At 44.2% G+C, this 25739-nt stretch overlaps 1 protein-coding gene across 2 annotated transcripts in view; it reads right to left on the reverse strand.

The window, feature by feature from the left end:
• Nucleotides 1-25739, reverse strand: part of RAB31 (RAB31, member RAS oncogene family) — a 327089-nt gene that overhangs the window by 198278 nt on the left and 103072 nt on the right. The gene's annotated exons all lie outside the window — the stretch shown is intronic.

The raw sequence follows: 25739 nt of genomic DNA on the forward strand, positions 1-25739 counted from the left end.
CATGTAGGGGGGCACAAATCAGGCCCCCCTATGCCACAACAAAAAAAAAAAAATACTTACCTGGACTTACCTTAATGTCCCTGGGGTGGGTCCCTCCATCCTTGGGTGTCCTCCTGGGGTGGGCAAGGGTGGCAGGGGGTGTCCCTGGGGGCTTGGGAGGGCACATCTGGGCTCATTCTGAGCCCACAGGTCCCTTAACGCCTGCCCTGACCCAGGCGCTAAAATCCAGCGCAAATGTGGATTTTTTAGACCCGCCCACTCCCGGGCGTCATTTTTGCCCGGGAGTATAAATACGACGCATATGCATCGCAGTCATTTTTTAAGACGGGAACGCCTACCTTGCATATCATTAACGCAAGGAAGGTGTTCACGCAAAAAAATGACGCTAACTCCATGAACTTTGGCGATAGACGCGTCTAACGCCAAAGTATAAATATGGAGTTAGTTTTGCGTCGAATTTGCGTCTAAAAAAACGACGCAAATTCGGCGCAAACGGAGTATAAATATGCCCCTTTGTTTGGATAGACATGTTTACTGATGAAAGTGATACACTCAGGTTTTGCAAGCCCAAGGTTAAGAAATGTTTGACTGTAAGTTCATAAAGAAGTGACCTACTGTTTTAACAATCTAAGACTGAGGCACTGTAATTACTACTTGCATGTTATATTTTAGCCATACTTGGAACAAGCTTCAAAGAGTCTTGGGATTTCTTTAAAGGACCATTTGGGATGAGGAAGCTTTTGATGGTCAGGCTTGGCCACATATCCTCCACCCAGTAACTATTTATTGCATGTTATGACATTCCATCTCACAAACAAATCTGTCAGCTTAGAAAGCATAACGTTGCCTATTTGCTGCATGGCACTCCTTTGTACCATACTTGATGCAAGTTATTTTACTTTTGCTTGCATTCCTGACTCATGGCCTGATTTATATATTTGTGGTATATACACTCCGTCTCAGCAGCGACCGCCAATATGTAGGTCTGCCTACCCGATTTAATTGCAGATGGACCTTCAGTTTGGCCATGGCAGAGACTGCTCAGTCTCTTCCGTGGCCAAACTCCAACGACCCTGGGAGTAAGGGCCATCAGAGAAGTAGTTACATATCCACCCTCCCAATTTAGATGTGCAAATATGTAGTCATTTGTTCAGGGGCATCACTTCAGGGGGTATTTGGGGTGTTATAAACAATGTATTCTGAGTAAATAGTTGGGTACAAGGGCCTTCAGTCGGGTAGGATGAAGTGTCTGTCAGATTACACCTGGGATTTTTACATGCCCATACTGGCAAAATCATGCTCATACCCACACACTCTCATCCCTGTTTTGAAGGCCTACAGAAATTTTGATTAGTTTGAAAATGTGTTTTAAGTGCCCCTAAAAATCCACCCCTCTCTGTTTCCACTGCCTCTTAATGCCCCCTCAAATACTGCTTCTCATATAAAAATATATTAGCAAGGTATCCCCCAGACACGTTTCGGAAATTTGATCTCACTGCCCCCCAATCTTATTGACCAAGCGACGCCCCAGCACTTTTTACTGTTCCTTACCGCCTGGTAAATCCTGTCAAATTATTATAATACTCCTTCCACTAGGGGTTAAACCTCCCAGTTTGGGGATTTTCTTTTTGAAAATAAAAAAATATATATTTTTGCTGCAGGGCTGCGTCCTTCTGACAGAGCCCTGTAGCAAAGAGTAAAATGCATTGACAGGAACCACCGTGACAGCGATTCATGCCAATGCATTTATAAATGACTACCTGTTTGGCCGTCATTTATACATTTGGTAGGTGGCTTGTCAATCATGGGGAAGGAGTAATTTATGCCGTCCTCATGGGGGAACAGCAGATCACCTGCCCTTCTATAAATTGGGCCCTTAGTTCGGTTGTGATTATTCACTAGCCCTGGCTTAAAATCTATGCAGAAATCAGTAATGTTATTTCAAAATCTCAATCATGTGAATACGTTTTTGCATTTTTTATATTTTAATTAAAACATGAATAAACTGTATTAAACAAGCAAATTGAAAAATCCCTGCAAGTGTGTTTGTTGATCTGTGGATGAGAATGGAAGCCCTTAAATGCACTTGTCTGAGTGTGCATGACTTCTTGTAGGTCTCTCGTTCATGTGTGCATATGTGTGAAATGTGGGGATGTGTGCATCTAAATTGTGCCTGGGTGCATGCACTGTACAAAAGCCAAATTTATTAGCATTGTCAATGCTCCTTTTATTAGAGTCACTGTAAACAAATTAGCCAACAAATTGTTAAGCCAGTCACTGACAAAATAGTATTGCAAGTATTGTTCTAAAATAAATACTAAAGGTTCATTTTTTTAACTAACACATTCACAGGTTATAGAGCCTAGCAACAGTAAAACCTGAATATAAACTGATAACGTCTATAATGTGATTAACTTACAATAGTCTAATCAGTTTGAGATGTGGCTCACATAGGCGACACCTATTGGCTTTGTTAATGCTTGTTGGCAATAGGAAGAGGGTGACATCTAATAGAAGCATTTCAGAGCAAGCTAGTATACCTTAACGAAACCAAACAGCAACCAAACTCTGTGAAACAGCTGTGCATCCTTCTAAGCGTCTGGCTTCGCTCACTGCACACTGGGGCAGTATCTGACAGTGCATTGTTTCAGATCTTCAGGTATGTTTTATGGCAACGTTCTTTAACTTACTTTAATGTTATTCTTTGGCATGAGTTATTTATCGAAAATGTATCTCTCCTTTAAAAAAAAAAAAAAGTTTCTGGGGAAACTCTTTTTAAACTTGTAGTTTATTAATGACTTTGCTTTACGAATAGATTTTAAAACTGAATTGTGAAAAGGGTATAATAGGCATTGAGGGGTCAATATCCTATTTTTAAGAAATGAAGAACGGGCAAAATATGGGTTACCGCATCTATAATGATTTGTCCAAAGTCACTCTATTTACTGTGATTCTACCTTGCATGAATCACCGTTCATTGGTCAGCAGTATCGAGTCCTCTGTGATGCCATGGAGCGCCAATAGAATCTACAGTATGCCCCCGTTAGGTCTGGTGGCCTCTTCCCCACGCAACTGGAAAGACAGCATGCATTTGCAAGCAGCATCACTCCGCCTTACACCTCTCTGCATCACTCCATGGTGATGCTTAGCCGCAGGTATCTCACAAGCACCCAATTCTCAACTGACCCTGGCTCTGCAACCAAATGTAAGCTCTGCATAGGAACAATTTCGAGAGAAGAACAGTAAATGCAAACCTGCAACATCTTTACTTAGGGCAAGATTTTATGTTCAGATTTGACGCGAACAAAAGCATATTAAAACGGCATTGTAAAGATATATATATATATATATATATATATATATATATATATATATATATATATATATATATATATATATATATATATATATATATAAATATATATATCATAGATATATAGATAGATAGATATTCTTCCGTCGTTCTTTATGCAGAGCTGCCAAGTGCCCTGTGTAATACCCTGAGCCAGTTGTAGCCTTTCAGTCAACATATCTACATTCTGGGACCTGTAGTTTGACTTCTACTAAAAGATGACTAGGCTTCAAATCCAAACCTGCAAAATGAATGCTGGCGAAAAGAAACAGGATGAATTGAAAGTGTCACATGAAATGGAGTATACCGATGCTTTCCCTTAGTGCACGTCTTAATGTTCTTTCTATTCTTCACTGCCATGTTTACCCACTGCACAACCATGTGCCTTCATAACGCAAGCAACACTGAACACGTACTTTGTACCCAACACCTGGTGTACCCAGCAGTACCCAAATGCACATGATCCTGTATTCCCCAGGGGTGCATCACTAGCGATATAAAACCCAGTGCCATCTTGCTGAACACCATTGTGCCCTTTTCATACACATCATTTTGTAACTGCTGCACAGGGTTATTTATGACTGTTAGTTTGTGTGCACTGATGCCTGTATGTTTGTAGCTCTGTGTATCTGGGGTCTGTATCTCACTTGCATGTTGTGAAAGTGGTTGTTTTACAGCTGTGTTGATCTGTGTGCATGTGGGGATGCTGTGTTGGTGCTAGAGCTTGTATGCCTTGGTGTTGCTGCATTACACAGAAGTCAGACCTATTTGCTGCCTGTTTCTTCATTTATCTGAAAATCAAAAGGCACTTTACCTTAGAAGTGGAAAAAATATGCTGTCTAAATACAAAGAATCATGAAATTGCATGTCATGATTTACAAGTAAAAAACAATTAGCTGTGGTAGAGTTAAGAAAGCCCGCGAAATGTTTCATCTTGGAAGCTCTATCAACAACCAACAGTTTATTTTAATGTTGCAGGAGTTCCCACTTCTCCTGTGATTTCAGATGTGGAGCAACAAATAAAACAAGTCTTTCGCCTTTTGACTGCTAATGCAGACCCACTTGACATTGGTAATGATCTTTTTTTTGCTGATGCTATTGTGCACAAAATACAAAAAAGATATGCATTGCAGCATTGACAAAAAAACAAAGATGATGCATATGTGCATGCTTCATCACGCATTCACACGTATGCATAACGACACAACAGTAACCCAGCGTCACCGCGCATCTGCATGCACGTAGCTTGACTTGGCAGCTATTTTGTTTTTGTTTTTGTTTTACTGTTGCAGGATGGTGGACACCCCTCATCATGCAGTAATTTAACAACTGATCAAAAATGCACCAAAACATATGTATTTCTGAAAGGAGTGGCCAGGCAGGAAATTGCAGATGTTTGGACCATCCAAAGAAGGAAACACAATTACAAAAGATCAACATGTGGAGATGAGAGCAACAGTGAAGAAGGCTGGGGATAATATAAGGAGCAAGAGGAAAGCCATGGAGAAGGTGGTAAGGGTGTAAGACAGAACAAGAATTGGCAAAGCGAATGGGTTTTACCTATGCAAGAGCCATTGGCTTTGCCAATGTTATTTAGTCATGTTGTTCAGTAGCGTAGACTGGAATGGATTGGCCTGGTGTGGAGTGGCATAAAGTGGAGTAGAGTAGCTTGGAATGACATTAAGTGATATAAAGTAAAAGGAAGAAGCATAGAGTGGACTTTAATGGAGTGGAGTGGCATAAAGAAAGTGGTGTATAGTAGCGTGGTGTAGAGTGCTGTGGCATAGAGTGGAGAGACATGCTGTAGAGTGTCGTGTGGAGTAGTTTGAACCAGCGTAGAATAGAGTGGCACAGAATAGCGTGGCGTAGAGTAGAATGGCGTAGAGTAATGTGCAGTGTGGTAGAGTGATGTGGGGTGGCGTGGAATAGAGTAGAGAACGGTGGAGTACAATAGAGTGGGCTGGCATAGAGTGCAATAGTGTAAAGTAGAATGATGTAAAGTGGCATACAGTGCAGTGATGTATAGTGCAGTGGAATAGAGTGCAGTGGCATACAGTAGTGCAGTGTAATAAAGTAGAGTGGCGTAGAGTGGTGTTGAGTAGAGAGGAGTGGCATAAAGTGCTCTGTGACAACTCCAGACAAATAGTAGCTACTTCGTGGGCACTCTTCTCCGAAGATGACAATTATCTTGTTCGAAATATTGCAAAGCATCATTTCATAAATTACACATAATAAAGAAATTTCATAAATTACACATAATAAAGAAACAATGATGCTTTGCAATATTTCAAACAAGATAATTGTCATCTTTAACACATAATCGTGCAGAACACCTCAATCCACCCCACTCTAATCTGCTCCACTACAATCCACCCCACTTTACCCCACACCAATCCACCCCACACGAATCCAAACCACTCACCCCAATTCAGTCCATTCCAACCCACCCCACTCCAATAATCCCAACCCACCCCAATCTAATCTGCTACACTCCAATTCGCCCCACTCTAATCCAAAACATTTTGCACTATTCCAAGACAATCTGCCCCACTCCAGTCCACCTCACTCCAATCTGCCCCAGTCCAATCCAAAACAATCTGTCCCACTCCAGTCCACCCAAGTCCCATCTGCCCCACTCCAATCCAAAACAATCTGTCCCACTCAAATCTGCCCCACTCAAATCCAAGACAATCTGCCCCACTGCAATCCACCTCACTTCACCCCAGTCCAATCCACCCCACTTCATCCCATGTCACCCCACTCCAATCCACTCTACTCTACTCCGATCCACCCCACTCCAGCCTGATCCAACCCACTCACTCCAATCTAACACACCCCCCTCCAATCCATCCCACCCCACTCCAATCCACCCCACTCCAATCAAATCCACTGCTACCCAATTCACCTCACTCCAATACACACACACCACTCCAGTCCATCCAACTCCAATACAATCCACTTTAATCCCCCCAACTCCAGTCCACAAGAATCCACCCTACTGCAGTCCAATCCACCCCACTCCAAGCCACCCTAATCTACACCACTTCAATCACTGCAATCCATCTACCCCACCACACTCCAATCCACCCCACCCCATCTCAATGCAATCCACCCCAATCCAATCTAATATACCCCACCCCCAAAGGAAACCACCCCACCTCACTCCAATCCATCCCACTGCAGCCCACCACACCCCAATCTTATCCACCCAAACCCATTTAAAATCCACCTTACTCCAAACCACCCAACTCCAACCCAATCCAACCCACCCCACTCCAACCCACCACACTCTTGCCCAATCCAACCATTCTATCCCAATCCAATGAACCCCACCCCATCCCAGTTCAGTCCACCCCACTCCAATCCATCCAGCTCACCCCAATCCAATCCACCCACTCCAATCCAATCCAGGCCACTCCTATCCAATCCATCCCACTACAATCCAATCCAGTTGCATCCTATCCACCCCAATCCAGTCCAATCCATCCCACTCTGATCCAGTGAATCCAATATTCCACACTCCAATCCAATCCATCCCATTCCAGTCCAATTTAATCCGCCTCACCCCAGTCTGCCCCAATCCAATCCACCCCACTCCAATCCAGCCCTTTCCACACTACTCCAAACCAGTCCACTCCACTACCTAAATTCACTTGAACCCACTACACCCTATTCCACACAACTCCACTCTATGACACTCTCTGCCACTGTACCACTGAACTCAACTCCCCTTTACTGAACTCTATGACACTACCTCTCCTACTCAGCTCTACGACACTCTACTCCCCCACTCCACTCTGACACTCCATGCAACTAACTTTTAGCCATGCTGAACAGCAACCACATTGGTGTACAACATGGCAAAACACATTGCCAAAGTCAATAGCTCTTGTGTCGAGGCAACTTATTGGCTTTGCCAATGCTTATTGCCCATTCCTTCAAAACGTTTGTGCCAGGAACCCTCTCTGCAATACTCCTGAAAACTCTTTTTAAGGTTGATCACATTATGCGTGGCAATAGCTGCACTGTCAAGCCAGATGTGAAATGACCTTCCACCCTCAGCCCCCAGGCAAGGCTAGGACCTGGGGGTAGCAATGACACCCTGGTCTTTCTACGTTCATGTGCCAAAAAAATACTTCCCGTCGTTACCAACTAGTAGGGAAGGAAGACTTGGCCCCTTGCCTGCTTGAGACACGACTTTGACCCGGTCTGACTTCAGCTAAAGGCCCCACTCCATCAGGATGGTAGGTAAAGTTAAGGCAATAACAACTTGTGAACTTTATGCCTTGTGAAGGTTTGTGGTTTAACCTCTATTAAACCCCATCAGTCTTAACTTCCCTTTAACTTTAGCTTTTCAGATAGTTTATAAATTATAAATTCACGTTTCAGTTTTAAAGCCACTTTTCTTTTGCCTTCAGTGCTGTCCCAACCAATGGTGGACAAACAGAAAACATGTAGACAATGATTCATCTAAAAATTTGGAACACAAAAAGTTAATTGGACAAGCATCTAAACTAACCAGATTTGCATGGCTAGCACGTTCAAAACACATATCCTTTTAGCTACAGGATCCCTCAAGAGAGGTTCTTAATAGAAAGTCGAATTTTGGTATTTTCTAAGGTGTTGGTTTAGAATTCATGTCTGAATTTTCCAGTGGGATTGAGCGGATAGTTAACAGTGTTCCTTTTGTTTTTTTTACAGAATCTTACAACTGCATGGCCCTAAATCATTGCTAAAACCACTCATACCCATTTTCCTTTTATTGGCCCAAACACTTTTTTGGCTAACAGACTGCTTGCGTCAGCATGTTGGCAGGATGTTGCTGAGGTCACTGTGTATGTTGGCTGACCCCAACATTCTTTCCTTTCCACAAACACAGAACCTTCTATTCCTTGTGCAGGAGTTAGCCTTTGACCTGAAACGGCTGTTCTAAAATGATGCGAGTATCCCACAATGGTTAGCAAAGTCCTTTAAATTTGTACTTACTTTTCAATGGTGTCATGTGACCAACGAATTAGTCGAAGTGTCACAACATGGTATTTGACCCCTATGATATCAGAGGAAGAAGCATTACATAGCCTTTAACATAAGACAGGCCATTGTTTAAAACCTATCGAAAACTGAAAGTAGCGATGCACTGAACCCAAAGCAGACCAGCAAATGAAATCAAAGCACAAACCAGTTCACACGATCGAGTGAATTACCCTCATTTTCACAGTTTGAATTTGAGGCATTCTCGGAGGGAGGGAATTTTAAACAATAAAGGAACTCATTACGCGTAGCCTGAGAAAAGGCCTAAGAGTTACTGATACCAGGTCTAAGGGGAACTCCAGGTAATCTGCTTCATTTCAATCTGGAACAGGAGAGTCCACTAAGAAACTCGGTGTTACTTGGGAAAAACAGTAATTCCAAACCCAGTTCCCTCAGAAATGCTTCACTTTGGCCCGGTCTCTCACCTGGAGTTTTTGGCTTCCTTCTGGATGAAAGCAGACATCTGATAATGCCTGGTTACTTACCGGTAATCTTCATTACTCCTGGTCCTGTAGTCCTCGTCCAATTCATTACTATGTGGAGAGGAATTTCTCCATGACAGAAAAAAAGATCACAAGGAATGCTCTATCCCCACCCCCGCCCTCACCGGGGAGTACATAACAATGTACTTAACCAGCATTCCTCCTGAACTACCAATTCCCTGACTCAAAGGCCAGCCGTCTGGGAGGGAGGGTGAGGCGTAATGAATGGGACGAAGACTACAGGACTGGAAGTAATGAAGATTACCGGTAAGTAACCAGACATTACCCCCAGGTCCCACTGTCCTCGTCCTCTTCATTACTATATGGAGAATCATATAGTAATGATGGACAGCTTTCCAAAACGACCCCACTGCGTTTACCGCCGATTCACGTGGTGCGTTGTTGATACGCAGAAGCACGAGGACATCTCCACAAAGACGCACTAGTAACAATAACATTGCCAAAGGCACACAAGGTTGCTGGAGACGTTTACCCCATGGCCCATCACGTACCCCTAGTGTACAATATAAACGCAGCAGATACCGCAGTTGAAGCTCACCTTCTGGAAAGGACAAGCCACCCTAACTCTTGGGCTTGGCAAAGATAAAGCAAGGCTGTGCGCTCAGAGATCCCATAGCAGAAAGATCTAGAATCCTTCCTGGAGGTGAACTGATGATGTACTGGAGCATAATCTGTATCTGACTGAGACGCGCGGGTTCTATCTTCCTCTGCTGGAGACACAGAGTAGAAGGTTCTCCCTTTATAAAGCACCTGTAAGCTCCGCCCGCTGAGCCACACCCCGTCCACCCTCGAAGTAGGTAAAGGAATTCCCGCCTTTTACCAGGATGATGGATGGATGACTAAGTATTTTTTACCCATGATTCTAATTATGTTTGTATGTGCATACGTGTGTGTAGTCATGTGTGTGTGTGTATAAATATATATATATATGTGTATGTATGTGTATATGTTGTTTCTGTGCCTGGCATGTTTGTGGATCATTGCATGGCTCCTGTTTTTTTTTTTTTTTGGGTTGTTATACTAGATATCTATGAATTTCTGCTCTCTTTTTATCACACTTATCTACTCATCACTCTTATGTCATGTCTCTATCAAACTATCTTCCATTCTCACTCGGACTCATCCCAAATCCCTTCGACCACTTTCATCTCCTAAATATCTCTGCCTAAGCTCTTTCCTCCACCTCCACATCTAACTCACCAAACCTCACTCTACCTCTGTGACCTCCCACACAACCCTACTAAATTCTCCTGCATTCATCTCACCCTGCTACTATGCTCTCCCTAACCCTTCCACATCCTCTTTCCCCTCCGCCCCCCTTTTATTCATCTCAAGCCTTTGGATTGAGTAAATGAAGGATAAACTCCCAATTAACACTTCTGGATTTCTTTCCTCCTCCACCCCTCCATTACTCCAGTCAATCTAACTAACAAACTCTCATATCCGCAACTCAAATTAACTCATAATAATACTAAAACTGTACTCCTTATTAAATTATACTAATCCATCACTAATTCTTGTTGGGTACCGGAGTAGCGTGCTACTCATCGAAAAGCGCTTCGACGCCTCGTCAGGGGTAGTAAGCGCTATATAAATACGATTACAATACAATACAACACAATATCCAAGCCGAAAACTGAATGACCTGAGAGAAAAAACACCAAAATAGAACAAAGAACCACAGAGGCAAACAACCAAATACATGTCAAAAGTGATTTAATGAAAACAGCAAACTTAGGAGCAATCTGCCGAAGCACTCCTAACTCAAAATTAAGTTCATCCTCCAACATATTCTGAAGACGATAGTGGGAAACAAACGTATTAGCAACAGCCCAAGTTGCTTCCCAACAAATCTCAGAGATGGAGACCCCCTTTACTTCCACCCAAGAAGCGGCCCTGCCTCTGGTACAGTGACTCGGAACACCTCCGGGAGGAGGAACACCGGCCAGAAAATACGCTAGATCAATAAACTGCAACAGCCACCGGCCAATAGAAAGAGAGGATGCTTTCTCCCCCATAGAAGAAGAACCAAAGGAGAGAAAAAGAGAGTCAGATATGCGAAAGGATCGAGTCTGCTCAAGAGAGACCAAAAGAGCCCTACGAACATCCAGCAAACACCAATCCAGATTCCCTTCACCAGGAGACCCCGTCTGCAAGGAAGGGAGGACAATCTCCTGAGAACGATGAAACTGAGAGGCCACCTTGGGAACAAAGGACAAATCCAGACGCAACACAACCCCATTCTCGGAAAAAGACAAAAAAGGTTCTCTAGCCATTAAAGCACCCAATTCCACAATGCGCCTAGCTGAAGTTATAGCAACCAAAAACACAACCTTGAAAGTCCAAAACTTAAGATCCGTGGCTTCCGTAGGTTCAAATGGGGAAGAGACCAAGGAACAAAGCACCAGAGGCAAATCCCAAAAAGGAAAATGAGGCTTCACCAGAGGATGGGAAAGAGAAAAACTCTTCAACAGACGAGAAACCAGATCCTCCAAATCTGCAAGATTACCCCATGGGGCATTAAAAAACCTTAATAGTAGCCCACTGAGCCCGCAAGGTAGAAACAGCCAGGCGTTTCTCAAAACCTTCCCACAAGAACTGAAGAACAGTCAGTAAGGAACAAACCAATTAAGAAAAACCAAGGGGCGAACACCATTTCTAAAAATTACTCCTATGGCTAGCATAGGACTTCAAATTAGACAGCTTACTGGACTGCTGAATGGCCACCGTTAAATGCCTGGGAATGCCCCTGTGCTGCAACCCCTGCCTTTCAACTTCCAAACCAATAGCCGAAGCTTCCAGAGAGGTAGAGGAGGAACTGACCACGAAGGGGAGGGAAACAGAGGAAGAAACCAAGTACCCTGATCTGACAACAACTGGACAACAGGGAACCAATACCTAAAAGGGACCACCAGAATCACCCACCTGTCTTCCCTCAGCAACCGAGCCAGAAACCTGGGAATGAGGGGAATAGGTGGGAAAGCATATAAAAGCCAGGTCCCCGAGAGCAGAAAAGAGGAATCTGAGCAGTGAGCCAGGAAGCAAAGAGGCCGAGGTAGGGTATAGCAAACCTCTCGCACACTATGAGAAACGCCTCCCTAGAAAGAGAAATCTCCTGCAAAGGGGGAAAACACCTGCTGAGGGAGTCCGCCACCCCGTTGGCCACCCCACGCACATGTACCGCAACCAGGGACTGAAGGTAGCTCGCCCCAGAGAAACAACCACTGCGCCACCAGATTGAGAGACTTGGACCGAATCCCAACCTGGTTGTTGAGGTAGGCCACTGTGACCATGTTGTCAGACCGAACCACCAAGTTGTGACCAATGAGAGAATGATGAAACCCCATACAGGCCCGGAATACAGCCATGAGCTCCCTCCAATTGGAGGAATGCCTCTCCTCCTGAGGAGACCATCAGTTGTTGCCCCCGCCCCAAAGCACTGGCATCTGTAGTCAAAACCAATGGAGGAGCGGGATGCAAAGGAACCCCTTTTTCCAGACTGGAGTCCAATGTCCACCATTACAGATTCTGGTGAACCCCCATCGAGACAGGCACCTCCTGGTCGTACTGGTGCAACTGAGGATCCCAACAGGAGAGCAGATGAACCCACAAAGGACGGAGATGAAACCGAGCCCAAGGTAAACACTTCTGCAGCCGTGAGACCCAACAACCGAAGCCACTGCCGCACTGGAGCAGACAACGGAGACAGGAACTCCAGAGCCAGAGACTGCAAGACATGGATTCTGGCTACTGACAAAAACACCCGGTTGAGATCCATGCAAAAGTGCGTCCCAATAAATGTCAGCTCCTGAGCTGGAGGCAGATGGCATTTGTCCCAGTTCAGGAGAAACCCATGTCCCTGCAGAGTGGAACAAACCAAACTGATGGTCCTGCACAAGCCAGGCTGGGGAGGGAGCATAAATCAACCAGTCTTCAAGATAAGGGTACAAGTGCACCCCTTGGAGATGTGGAGATGCTACCAGGGGAGCAACCACTTTTGTGAACACCCATGGGGCAGACCGGAGGCCAAACGGAAGGACACTGAACTGATAGTGACACCCCTGGATACAGAACCTGAGAAATTGTTGAGATGATGGATGCACCGGAACATGGTAGTAGGCATCCTGAAGATCCAGGGTGCAAAGAAAATGATCCTGAAGCACCAATGGAATGATCCTCTGCAAAGTCTCCATCTTGAAGGGGACATGGCTGACAAATGTGTTCAGAGCCTTCAAATCCAAAACCAGCCGGAAGCCTCCCACATATTTTGAAACCAAAAAGATTTTTGAATAGAAATCTTGACCCAGTTCTGGCTGTGGGACTGGCATCACCGCCTTCTTCTGCAGCAAGGAACTGATGCCCAACATCAGTGCATTCCGTTTGCCATAGTTCGACAAGGTCTCCCGAATCAATTTGTGCAGATGGGCATCATCACGCTTCCTGCTCCTACGAACATGCTCATGGGAAGAGGAGGAAGAAGTGGAGGATGATGAAACCTCCACATGCCTCCGCTTTAAATTGTGTTTTCCCATTGCAAATTCACGCACCCAGAATAGCAGAACAAAAGGAGCTAGTAGCAACCACAACGCAACCAGCAACATGTGAATTTAAAAGCTCCCCCCCGCAAAAAAAAATGAGGGCGAAACGGGAACATTGGAGGCCCCGCCCCTAACCGGAGAAAGAAAATGACACAGGAGAAAAAACAAAACACCCTCACCAAACTGCTCCAACATGAAAGCGAGAGCAGAAGAAAAAATGATCAACATAAGGCTACTGTTTTATAATAAAACAGTAGCCTTATGTTGATTTGCACAGCGCAATGAACGTTAAAAAAAAGCAAAATACACTTACCGGCACACCACGGCCACAGCACCAGCTTCACCGGGACATTGCCAGCACAAAACATCAACCCGGAAGCAAAGGACACGGGCTTCCGCTGCCTGAAGCCCCCCCCCCAGCCACCTTGAGCCGAACACAGGACCCGCCTAGCGGCCCGTCAGCAAAACTGCAGGACAACGCTCTGCTTCGAGGCCAGGCACCCAAGCAGAAACACACTGTCATCCAGCTTCCTCTCCACCAAGCCAGAGGAAGCCACCACGCTGCTCGAGCCCCACAGGAGCAGCCCATCCTCGTCACCCTGTCATGGACAGAAAAAAAGAACAGGAGGAATGCTGGGTAAGTACATGGTTATGTACTCCCCGTTGGGGGCAGGGGTGGGGATAGAGCATTCCTTGTATCCTTTTTTTCTGTCATGGAGAGATTCCTCTCCATATAGTAATGAAGGGGATGAGGATGGTGGGACCTGGGGGTAATTCTGGTGGGGCCTTTAAGTGCGGGTACCAGCCACATCAGAATTAAGTTGTCATGTGTAATAAGTGCTCATCTGAGCAGCTCACACCGCTGTGCTTTTCGTTGATCAGCAATCATGCATTATTTAGAAAAGCATCACTTCTTCAGACGTCTAAGCTCCATTGCACAACTTTCTATAAACAAATCAACAATACCCTAGCACCAGATGTCTAGGCCATATGCTTAGACATCTGAAGAGGTGATGCTTTTCTAAAAAATGGATGAGTGCTGATCGACGAAAAGCGCAGTGGTTGTGAGCTGCTCATGTCCACCCTACATTAATCAGGACTACCTCTCTAATGAAAACCACCACTCAATAAAAAAATTCTATGCCTATAAACGTACTCGTAACACACAAGAGCAATTAGTCAAGAGGGAATGTTATGTGTGCAGTTTTTTTAGTTGTGGTTCAAAGACAATTTAACCCCATCGCTGCTAGGCCTTAAGTGCTATGCCTTGTTTTGGCTATTTGGAGAAGGTCATGCTTATACCCCGATAACTTTGTGTCAAAATAAGGTATCCACTCCAAATTTGCATCCTTTTTTTATAACATCCTGGGGATTCCAAACGTACCCAGAGTTTGTGGATTCTACAGGGAGGGACCGAGAAAATAGCCAAAATACAGCTACATTTGTTTTTTGGGGGGAAAAATAGGGAAAATGTGCTGCAGAATAAAGTGGCTGTGTTTTTTTCCCTCCAAATGGCATCAACGAATGGTTTGCAGTGCTAAAACCTCCATCTTTCTAGCTTTCAGGAACAGGCAGACTTGAATCAGAAAACCAAATGTTTCATCACAGTGTTGGCATTTTACTGGGTCACAGCCCATTTTCCCTATTTTGTATGCTTTCAACTGCCTTCCAGTTATTGGTAGAAATGGGTGTGAAGTGAAACCAATGGTGGATCCTGGGAAACTATACAGTTTTGAAAAGCAGACAAAATTCTGAATTCAGCACTGGTCATTTGTGTAGATTCTTCAAGGTTTTCCTATAGAAAGTAACAGTTGAAATAAAAAGTATGAAATTTAGTTGACAAAAACAGCCATTTGTGTCTCTGTTTTCATCTGTCACTTTTTCTAACTATGGCAGATTTTTAAAAACAATATACTGTTATGTCCGCTGGACCCTTCAGGTTGCTGGGATACATAGGGCTTGTAGGTTCACCAAGAACCTACAGTACCCAGAGCCAATAACTGAGCTGCACTTTGCAATGGTTTTTAATTGTGCACCGTGTATACAGCAATCCATTTGGTAAAATATAAAGAGTGAAAAATAGATCTCAAGGAGACCTATGTATTTCCGAAGTAGGCACAAAATATGGTGTTTAGAATCAGTGGTTATTTGCAGACCTCTGAATTTGTGGGTACACATACTAGCATGTGAATTAGAGGGAAGTTTTCTAAATTACATTTTTCTTACACATTGTCTTACATCTGGAAGGTGCAAGTGCAGAGAAAGACAATTGTTAATAACACTTATTCTACTATTCTGTATTCCCCCAAGTCTCCCGATAAAAATGGTACCTCACTTAGGTGGGTCAGCCTAGGTTCCGCAACAAGAAACGGCCCAAAAAACAACATGGACACATCACATTTTTCTACAGAAAACTGACTCATTTTTTGCAATGTGCCTAGCTGTGGATTTTGGGCCCTAGCACTTAGGGAAACCTAGCAAACCTATACATTTTTTAAAACTAGACACCTAAAGGAATACAGGATGGGGTCACTTGTGTAGTTCTCACCAGGTTCTGTTACCCAGAATCCATTGCAAACCTCAAAATTTGTCTAAAAAACACATTTTCCTCACATTTCTGTGATGGAAAGTTCTGGAACCTGCCACAAACTTCCTTCCACCCAGCATTCTCGTAAGTCTCCCAATAAAAATGGTACCTCACTTGTGTGCCAGTGACAGGAAATTAGGAGTCCTTGCTTGGGGACTCCTAATGGCATGGGTTGGATATGTTTCTGTCTGTGGCATTAGGCCCAACCACACAAGTGGTGCAGCATTTTTATCAGCAGAAGTGGGGCAATGCTGGGTGGTAGGTATTTTGTGGATTCCTGCTGATTCCAGGAATTTGAGGAAAATGTGTGTTTTTATCAACTTTTGGTTTGCAGGGCATTGTGGGTAAGAAAATGGAGTGGGATGGATGCGAAGCACACCATCCTGTACTCCCCCAGATGACTAGTTTTCAGAACTGTGTTGGTCTGGTAGGTTTTTCCAGGTGGCAGTCTACACAAACCCAAAAAGTGCAGCTGGTCACCATTGCAAGTGCGATGATACTGGGAGTTAGCCAAACTCTGACCCACTTGTTAGAACAACACCAAAAGAATCAAATACCCTCTTGCTTGCCATTGGGATGAGATTATCTAGTCTGCAGGGGAGCAGAAAGACTGTTTCCCCATTTATGAGGGGGTGGGGGCGTGGCTATGCCCATGCTGGACAGCCCTCACCCTACAAAAAAGTAATCCCTGGTGTTTATTGGGCTTTCTGCACCCCCCAGGGAGCAGATGAGGATATTTGCCCCCATCTGCCCTACAAGGAGGCAGAAAGACTTTCCTTTTTTTGGAGGGGTTGCATAGCCAAGTCTATGATGGACAGCCGCCATTGATACAATTTTTCTAAAAAGTAATCTCTGGTGCTCAGTGTGATTTATGCACCCCCTGGGGGAAGAAGGGTGCAATTACCACTGGGGGACAGAAAGACTCTTTGTATTTTTTTAGGGGTGGACGAGGGCATTGCCATGCCCATGCAGGCCAGTCCCCACCCCTACATATTAAAAAAAAGTAATCCTTGGTGCCAAGTGGTTTTCTCCAACCCCCCTTCTCCCCTGCTCCTCCTTCGGGGGGAGATTGGCCTAAAAATAAGGCTGATCTGCCCTGGTCGGCAGAAAACAGCCAAAATAATCACCTCATAATGGGGAGCAGCCCTTGTCCAAGGGGCCAATCCCTAACTTAGATTTTAATAATCCCTGGTGTTGAATGGTATTCCAACCCCCCCTCCTCCCTGGGGGACAGCAAATGGCCAAAATTAATTTCCAAATATTGGGATCAGCCCTTTCCTAAGGGACTGCTCCCAAACAAATTCCCTGATGTCTCGTGGGGTGGATCCCTGCTTGGGATCGCCCTCCTTGGGCAATCCACAATCAGAGATCCACTTGTAACAGGTACTATTGGAAAGAAAAGATCCTCCCCTTTCCAACGATACCTCCCCATGTGCTTTTGTTTTGGGGGGGCTGAGATAGCCCAGTGAGCACCAAAGCAGTGAAAGTGAAATGGGCCGCAATGGCGATTACATTGAAAAAAAATGCCTTGGGTAGCTAGGCAAAGCTCTTCCCCAGCTCCAGAGGTGAAAAAAAACAAAAAAGGAAATCCTTCAGATGTTTACAACAGAGGGATTTTGCGCTTGTGTGATGAGGACGGAACGGTTCCATCCCCCACACACCAACGCTGGTGCATATGGAGGAACCGTCAGTGATGCGCACCGGAAGGCTTAACCACCATCCTGGTTGCTTGGATCCTCCTCAGTTTTAAACTTCTACATGCAAATAGAGACACTGAGAACCCCATTTTGTTAAGTATATTTACACCTTTTGCTTTACTACTATGCTTGTAATTCACAAAGAATTCCCTGCTTTCTCCTGGAAAACTGCAATGATTGCAGGTTTCCAGGTCACTCAAGGAAAACTTTAGAAATGCTTAGATTTCCATCCAAGCAAATACAGCCCTGCATGTGTGGTGGTACATATAATACAATTACAAATGTGAAAATGTTTGAGCATAAACTTGGTTTCCAGGGTGGGATTGGGCTGAGAAAAACTTTGCGAGTAGGAACAAGTATGTTTGTAGGTCTATCCAAAAATGAATGGCCTTGTCACCCTGGAATAGTGCCTCTGCTCAAGTATGTGTAAGTAAATTACGAGTGTAAAACAAAATGTCATGAATAACAAAAGTGGCTCTAAGGTCAAAACAAGCATTGTCAATGCCAATAGGTATGGCTTTAAAGGAATGTTGAATGGTAATGTGAATCATTACAAATAAAGAGGATAGGATAAACTATCTGTGTGGAAGCAAAGAACTGCAAATTATGGGTGTAGGTTAAAAGGTCAGGTGACAGTTGCACTATCAAGCAATACCTAAAACTTTATGTAGATTAATGATTGCCTTCCTCCCATCTGGCAGAGAAAAACAACATACATTATCTAGTTAAATAAGACACTTTAATAACATTTCAATTTGATGCGTGTGCCAAGGAACATTCAAGCTTGGACAGCTGGATACGTTTATTTTGTTTATTCATCCAGGTATGTGGAGGGCAACCACTTTTTTGTGGAAGCACACAACTTCTGCCTAATCAAAACATGTACCCCAGCTCCCAAAATGTGGGCGGAGCCAAAGCCCCTCTCTAGTGATGGTCACATAATTGTCTGCTAACAGCTGCGCTATCAAGCCAGACCATTAAAAATTATATTTGTCTCTGTAACTTGAATTTACTTGTGATAAGAGTTTTGTGAAGCAGGCTCGGAGAGGATGTAAAGTAGCACTAATCCACTCCATGGAATTAGCTTGCATGGAAATATCAGGGATGGCATACACATCATTTGAGTGTCTGCCACCACGTTGTACCATAAACCTAACATTTCCATCATCACAGCTTTGCTATAGCTTTCCCCTACCACCACTTCTTGGACAAAATCCTTGACCTAGGCATCAGTAGACCATAAATTAGAATTTGTACTAACAGACAGAGATCTTGAACCTCTTTTTCAAACAACCAAACATCAACAAAGTATCAAACCTGTATGACGTAGGATTCCACCAAAGTCAGCATACTGACATATTCTGCAACCCACATTCTGGACTTGGTGTTCACATGTAATACCAAGACCTCAAACTTATTGCTGCAACCAGAGATAAGGTTGAATCAAAGTATTCACTAAATACTATCCCATTCTCTCTCTGACATGTTACTATAATCAGGCTACAGCCCTTGCAATTAACATAAACTGCACTTGCTAACAATACAGAAAATCTCCTCAACACCCCAAATGAATGATAGAAGTTGACCCTGATTCTCCTAGATCTTTTCACCATAAATTACATTATGGGCCATGGAATTCTTTTGAAAAGACTCAATGAAAAGGTTAAGGGATCTGGCATAGCCAAAGTATGGGTTTGCTATTTCTCCACAACCGAAGCAATCAGGTTCATATTGACCCAGAGGCATCATCAATACGAAGAGTTACAGGGAATGTCTCTTAGGAGAGACCTTTACTCTCTCCCCCAACTGTTCAACATTTATGTGCTCTAACTTGCACACACGAACACTACAGTATTCAAGGTACATTTCTAAACGTGCACTGGCAACATGTTAATTGTTAATCCGCATCAGGCTAAACAGCAGTTCTGAGGGCCAGACAGACATCATGAAAGGCCTAAGCCACAACTTACACTGGATGACGTCTCTACCTGAATAGAGTAAAACAGAGTTCCTGCTACCAGGAGAGCCATACGTGATATGTTTCTTTTTGAATAGTCTAAATGTATGGTATCCCCGGGTACCACATATCACAAAGTAAGAAATCTGAGATAATTTTCAATGTCAATTTATTATTCATTCCCTAGTTCAAAACTGCACTCAGTGGCATAGACCTACAATTTTCCATGTTTAGAAAGTTCATCCCAGAAAGTAGATGCAAGCTCCAGTAATTGAACTGCTGAACCATAATAATATGGTCCATTTTGGGCTCCGAAAAACACAGATTGTTAATGCATGGATACGAACTTCTGTATGAACTTCCGAAATGTGTCCAAGTGAAAACAACCTTGAAAATCCTCTTCCAGCTACCAATTGAATCAAGGGTCAAATTATCCACAAAAACTATTGGAGCACATCTACAGTTAAAACTTCATTTGACACTATGGCCCTCATTCTGACCTTGGCGGGCGGCGGAGGCCGCCCGCCAAAGTCCCGCCGTCAGGTTACCGTTCCGCGGTCGAAAGACCGCGGCGGTAATTCTGACTTTCCCGCTGGGCTGGCGGGCGGTCTCCTTCAGACCGCCAGCCAGCCCAGCGGGAAAGAGGCTTCCACGATGAAGCCGGCTCGGAATCGAGCCGGCGGAGTGGAAGCTGTGCGACGGGTGCAGTTGCACCCGTCGCGTATTTCACTGTCTGCGCCGCAGACAGTGAAATACATTTAGGGGCCCTCTTACGGGGGCCCCTGCAATGCCCATGCCAGTGGCATGGGCACTGCAGGGGCCCCCAGGGGCCCTGCGACCCCCCCTACCGCCATCCGGATCTCGGCGGTCCGACCGCCGGGATCTGGATGGCGGTAGGGGGGGTCAGAATCCCCGCGGCGGTGCAGCAAGCTGCGCCGCCGCGGAGGATTCAATGGGGCCGCGGTACACTGGCGGGACCCCACCAGTGGTGCCGGTCCGACCGCGGCTTTACCGCCGCGGTCGGAATCCCCATTGAAGCACCGCCGGCTTGTCGGCGGTGCTCCCGCGGTCCTCCGCCCTGGCGGTCAAAGACCGCCAGGGTCAGAATGAGGGCCTATATCCCAGCTAGGAACCTCTGCACACTCATCCTACAAGTTATTGAACACCAGACCTTGAAAAGATAGAAATACAATAGAGACAGGGCCACAGACTCAGGACCTACAAATCTCAATGTGGTTTAAGCACATTTTGGTGCCGAGCATAGCCATCCCTAGTTCCTAAAATACCTGAAGTCTTCAGACTGGTATTCCTCTGAATGTTGACAACAAGTGGATTAATACATTAATACTGGATAGATGTTCACAATTCACTTTTGCTTGGAATCAACCTACCTCAAGCTTTCTGCACATTTTTAACTGCCTAATATTCTTTACAATACTCTGTGGTGCCTACCGATAATTAACATGAACCACATTCCACTCAGCTGTTTTTAGCTCTTCTTTTCCATTACCTCTGAACAGAAACACAATCAACCTCATAATGAGTAACTGAGTTATAGCTTGAGTCCTATCAAACAGGGAGTTTGGAGCCACATCCAAGAATACCCTTATAACTTAGGGAGACCCACTTAGACATTACAAAAGGTGATGGATGAAATGCATGAATGAATGTCATGATCCAATAATTACTCAAGGTCTGCTAGGCCTGGCTGGTCTGTCTGAACTGTTTCCATCAAAGCAGGACCTGGGCTGGTTTGCATAAAGTTGGTCAATTTCTCTAGTGGCACTGTGAGTAAAATAATGATAACTGGAATGTGACCCATAGCAATTGCAAGTGGCTGAGATTACTTCAAATATTCCACCCATCACAAGCTAGCGAAATTTCTTTAGACCATATCAATTCAGATTCAATACATTTTTCTTTGCCAGGAGATGTCCCCATATGGAGGACTGACCTCAGGTGGTCAACTGGAAGAGAAATATAGCCAGTAATATATACTTTAACTTTGTTTTGACTTAGGGTGTACATCTGCTTTGCCAAATACAGAGTCTTCTAAAGTAATTTGAGTGCTTCACAGTGCACCTTTGGAGACTTCCCATAAAGTGTGCCCTAGAAGGAAGCCCCCAGCTTCATCGAACATCACAAGTCCTGCTTTTGCTATCATTAAGATTCCCAAAGTCTTCAATGTTGCCTGGGTCATCATGCTTGCATTTACAGCTGTTACGGTAGATGCTTGTTAGACTACGAATATTAAACACATGTTTTGCTACAAACAAATCTAATTGGAAACTTTTCTGTAAAGTATACCAAAAGGATACTTCGAACCCCTTCGTCTTTCTTCCTTCTTACCTCAGTTCTATTTCTGATGGCTCCTGTGGTGGACAACAATGTCCAGTGGATCTAAATGAATGAAATCACCAGGCCATCTAGGAGCCTTCAATATGGATTCTGATTTCTTTGAGTGGAGCTTTCCAGAGTGAAAGGGTTCTGAAGACATGTTTAGTCTTCACTTCAACTTATCTTTGAATGGATTGTTCTTAGGTACTTGGACCTGTATATGTCTCACTTTCTCCAGGTGATTTTATTCTGGATCTACTTTGTCTTAGGTAGGACCTGTAGTTGCTTTTTCCAACCTTGAATGCTGTGCTACTGAACAAGTTTATCTCCAACTGGTGTGAGGAACATCTCTCAATGTTCCACCTTGTTACTAATTCACTGCTAAGACCCCGTTCTTTATCCTGATTACTAGGTTGTGGATTCAGATCTAGTATGTGCCAGGACAGTTACTTTGCTATGTTAGACTCTTCCTTCAAAGGCAAGTGTGTGTTACAAACATGTGGCCCTTCAGCTTCTGCAGGTTTTTTTAAACCACTTAGAGTTCAGGAATTACCAGCAGTGTTTTAATGCATCCAATCAAAAGGTCTGGGCTTACCCCTTAGTGGTAAGGCTCTTCTTTATACAGGATAAATTTGGCTTACCTTACAGCCTTTTTGGAACTTTTCTTGGTCCCAGAGAGAGGGACAATCAGGGTAAATCCTAACCTGTGGCTGGTCTTGACCATTTATATCTTTACTTCCTTGCATGATTCAGGACAGATCAATCTGGCATGAAATAAGATAATTGAGCTGCTGATTGAGAGTTTATCAACATGTCACCAAATTGCTCCCTGGACACAAACCCCACAATTGCTGTGACTCTGCAGTCAGGGACGAAAACTCTCCACATAAAAAAGATAGGGCACACATATCTTTTTATGTGCGATGTCTCCACAATCATAAAATTACTACCAGTAAAATTAAAGTCGTAGTTTGTGAATGCCCCCAAAAAAATAGTAACCTTACAGAAAAGTGTAAGTTTACCTTTGTGAAGTAATCCCAAAGATATAAATGAAAGTCATTTCTTAAAAAAATATATATATATACATTTTCAGCCAATTCATCAAACCTGCTAAGATGGGCAATCAGAGTTTCTCAAGGCAAGTGCACACATACAAAACAAAATAGTACGTATCAGGCAAGAGTTTAGAGAAAGTGAAAGTGAAGTCAGATTTTTACAGAAAGACTTTCAGAGAAATTTTGAAAGGCAGTACCAAGATGGAAACACATAGCAAGGTGATGCTATTGTCCGTATGTTTGTTGTTTTATTGTCTGTATTCCACCATCTTTGGCATTTGCTGTAGGTGACACTTCAATTCCCAATAAGTCACAGTCTGATTTGGTGAAAATGTTGATTAGCTAGGATTCCAAACATCTCAGGCATCATCTAAGGGGCACTGCCAGAGAGCAAGCCAGTGTAAAGCAGCTCTGTACATTTCAACACTTCCCAAAATTGAACTTGCACAAGAGACAAGAGGCAGCAACAGAATAGAGTAGCTGTTCTACAATGGGGTGATTCCACCGTGCCCAATCAAAACCGATCTCCCCTTCTAGAAATTGCCAAATCACTAATGACTATGCACAAGAATTGGCATTTCAAGCCAATGTGACTGCCAGACGCATTAACAGGGCACCACTAGCCGATGCCATAGAGGAACAATTCGTGGGGCAGGACTTCAGTACTAAAATACAATGGCTGTACGAGTGACCAACTAAGTCTCAAGTGCTATGGATTTCTGTCCACACCAAGTAAGATTAAGTGTGGCACTCAGTAGGGATGCCTGATGTCCTCTTTCCAGCGGTTTAAAAACGTCTATGTGTCTATAACTAGACAAACGAAAGAAATACTTGAAATCTCAAGAGTAATTGGTCCCTTTAAAGGGGTACCCTATACGGATGATTTTTTTTAACATTCACCTCGCTAGGCACCTCAGTATTTGCACCGATGTCCTACAGATTTGTTTTCACAGATCTCAAGTTAAAGATAAATTGGGGAAAATAAAAGCCATATCCATGTTCCACCTCACAACTAAAGGCACTCCTAATGGATTTAAAATGTGATGGTCCTCTGCTGAATTCAGAATTTTGATGAGGGTTCAGAAATGTATAGCTTTCTAGATAAATTCACGAGTTTCACAAGTTCCCCCACCCACGTTTAAACCACACAAATAGGATACATTGCCCACCACTTACAAAAGCGCAAAAACATTGGTGAAGCTCAAACCCTATGTACATGCAAGTTACATAATCACTTTTTTGCAAAATACTTTGTATATATATTTTAAAATGTGATTTGCCAAAGCATTTTTTTTTTCTTCAGACCCTTCCAGGGCAAAAAACAACTTCGGTGTACCGTTACAATTGCCAACGTGTGGGCAAAAGGATACAGGTTTTTGCTTTGATTACATTTTTGGGGGAAACAGTTATACATGTTTAAGCGTAAACTGTCCAAGTGATGTAAATGGGCTTAACAACAGGGCTAAAAATACTTTGTATTAGAACATTCGAATGTTGGTAGTTCCATTGAAGACAATGGAGTGCTGCGGGCTTTTACAGGCCGGTAAAAGCCCGCAGCGCCAACATTCCAATGTTCGCTTTGTTCACAGCAACAGCTGTGAACAAAGCCTCACGGAGCCCGAGGGGATTTAAATCCCCTCGGGCTCCGTGAACATTTTTTTTTTTTAATAGAACATTCTGCCGTGTGTGGCATAATGTTCTAATAGCCTTAGAACCCGCCGTAGCGGGCTCTACCGGCTATTAAAGTCCCTCTCCCTTGTTAAATGCCCTCGCCTTCGGCTCGGGCATTTAACGCGGGGAGCGGGCCTTTAATAGCCGGTAGAGCCCGCTACGGCGGGTTCTAAGGCTATAGGGAAAGCATTGAAGTAATATACTCTGTGTCACTTTCAGCTAGATGAGCTCTGAAATGTATCTGATTGCCTATAACCGGCAGTGTTTGCCAAGTTTTGCTCTACTTGAATTATTTGGCAACATGGATGTGGTTTTTGAGAATCATTTTACAAAATAAAGGATGCATCTTGTCCATAAACACAGTCGTGGCTCGCTCCTATTTAAAGGGGGAGGAGGCAGAGCACAGGGAATGGGGGGGGAGAAGGGGGAACATTTAATATAAACAAAAAGAAAGAAAAAAACATACCTCCTCCATTGCCGCTGCTCTGCTGTCCCTCGGCGCTCCAGCTGCAGGCACAGGCTCCCAGCCTGCCCTGAGGCCAATCATGATGCTGCTCAGAGCAGCATCGGGATTTGGCGGGTAGTGCGCTCCCAGGCAGACTGTGAGCCTGTGCTGGCTCTCTTCAGTCCGTCAACTGAGTTGCTGTGCTGGAGAGAGCCTACTGCGCATATGTGTTTGTCCGGCCAGAGACGGCCAGACAAACACACATGCGCTCTGAGGGGAGTGCACAGTGCACTCCCCTCACTGCCCGTCACTTCCATGGCCCCGCCCCTTTCACCACGAAGGGATAATAAACTTAGTTTATTATCACTTCGTGGAGAAAGGGTTGCAGCCCCTGCTGCTGGTATGGGGGCGATGCTTCTCCGCCCTAATGGAGGAGCCGCCGCTGCATAAACATGATATCCAGATTAATAAGAGCTTTGATCTGAGGAGGTTCCCGGTCTTCACTGGCATACGAGAGAAATGACTAGGTGAATTGGTCAATTAGTTCTACACATGGGGTCATATTA

The sequence above is a fragment of the Pleurodeles waltl genome, chromosome 2_1, assembly GCF_031143425.1.
Source record: "Pleurodeles waltl isolate 20211129_DDA chromosome 2_1, aPleWal1.hap1.20221129, whole genome shotgun sequence".
Lineage (NCBI taxonomy): Eukaryota > Metazoa > Chordata > Amphibia > Caudata > Salamandridae > Pleurodeles > Pleurodeles waltl.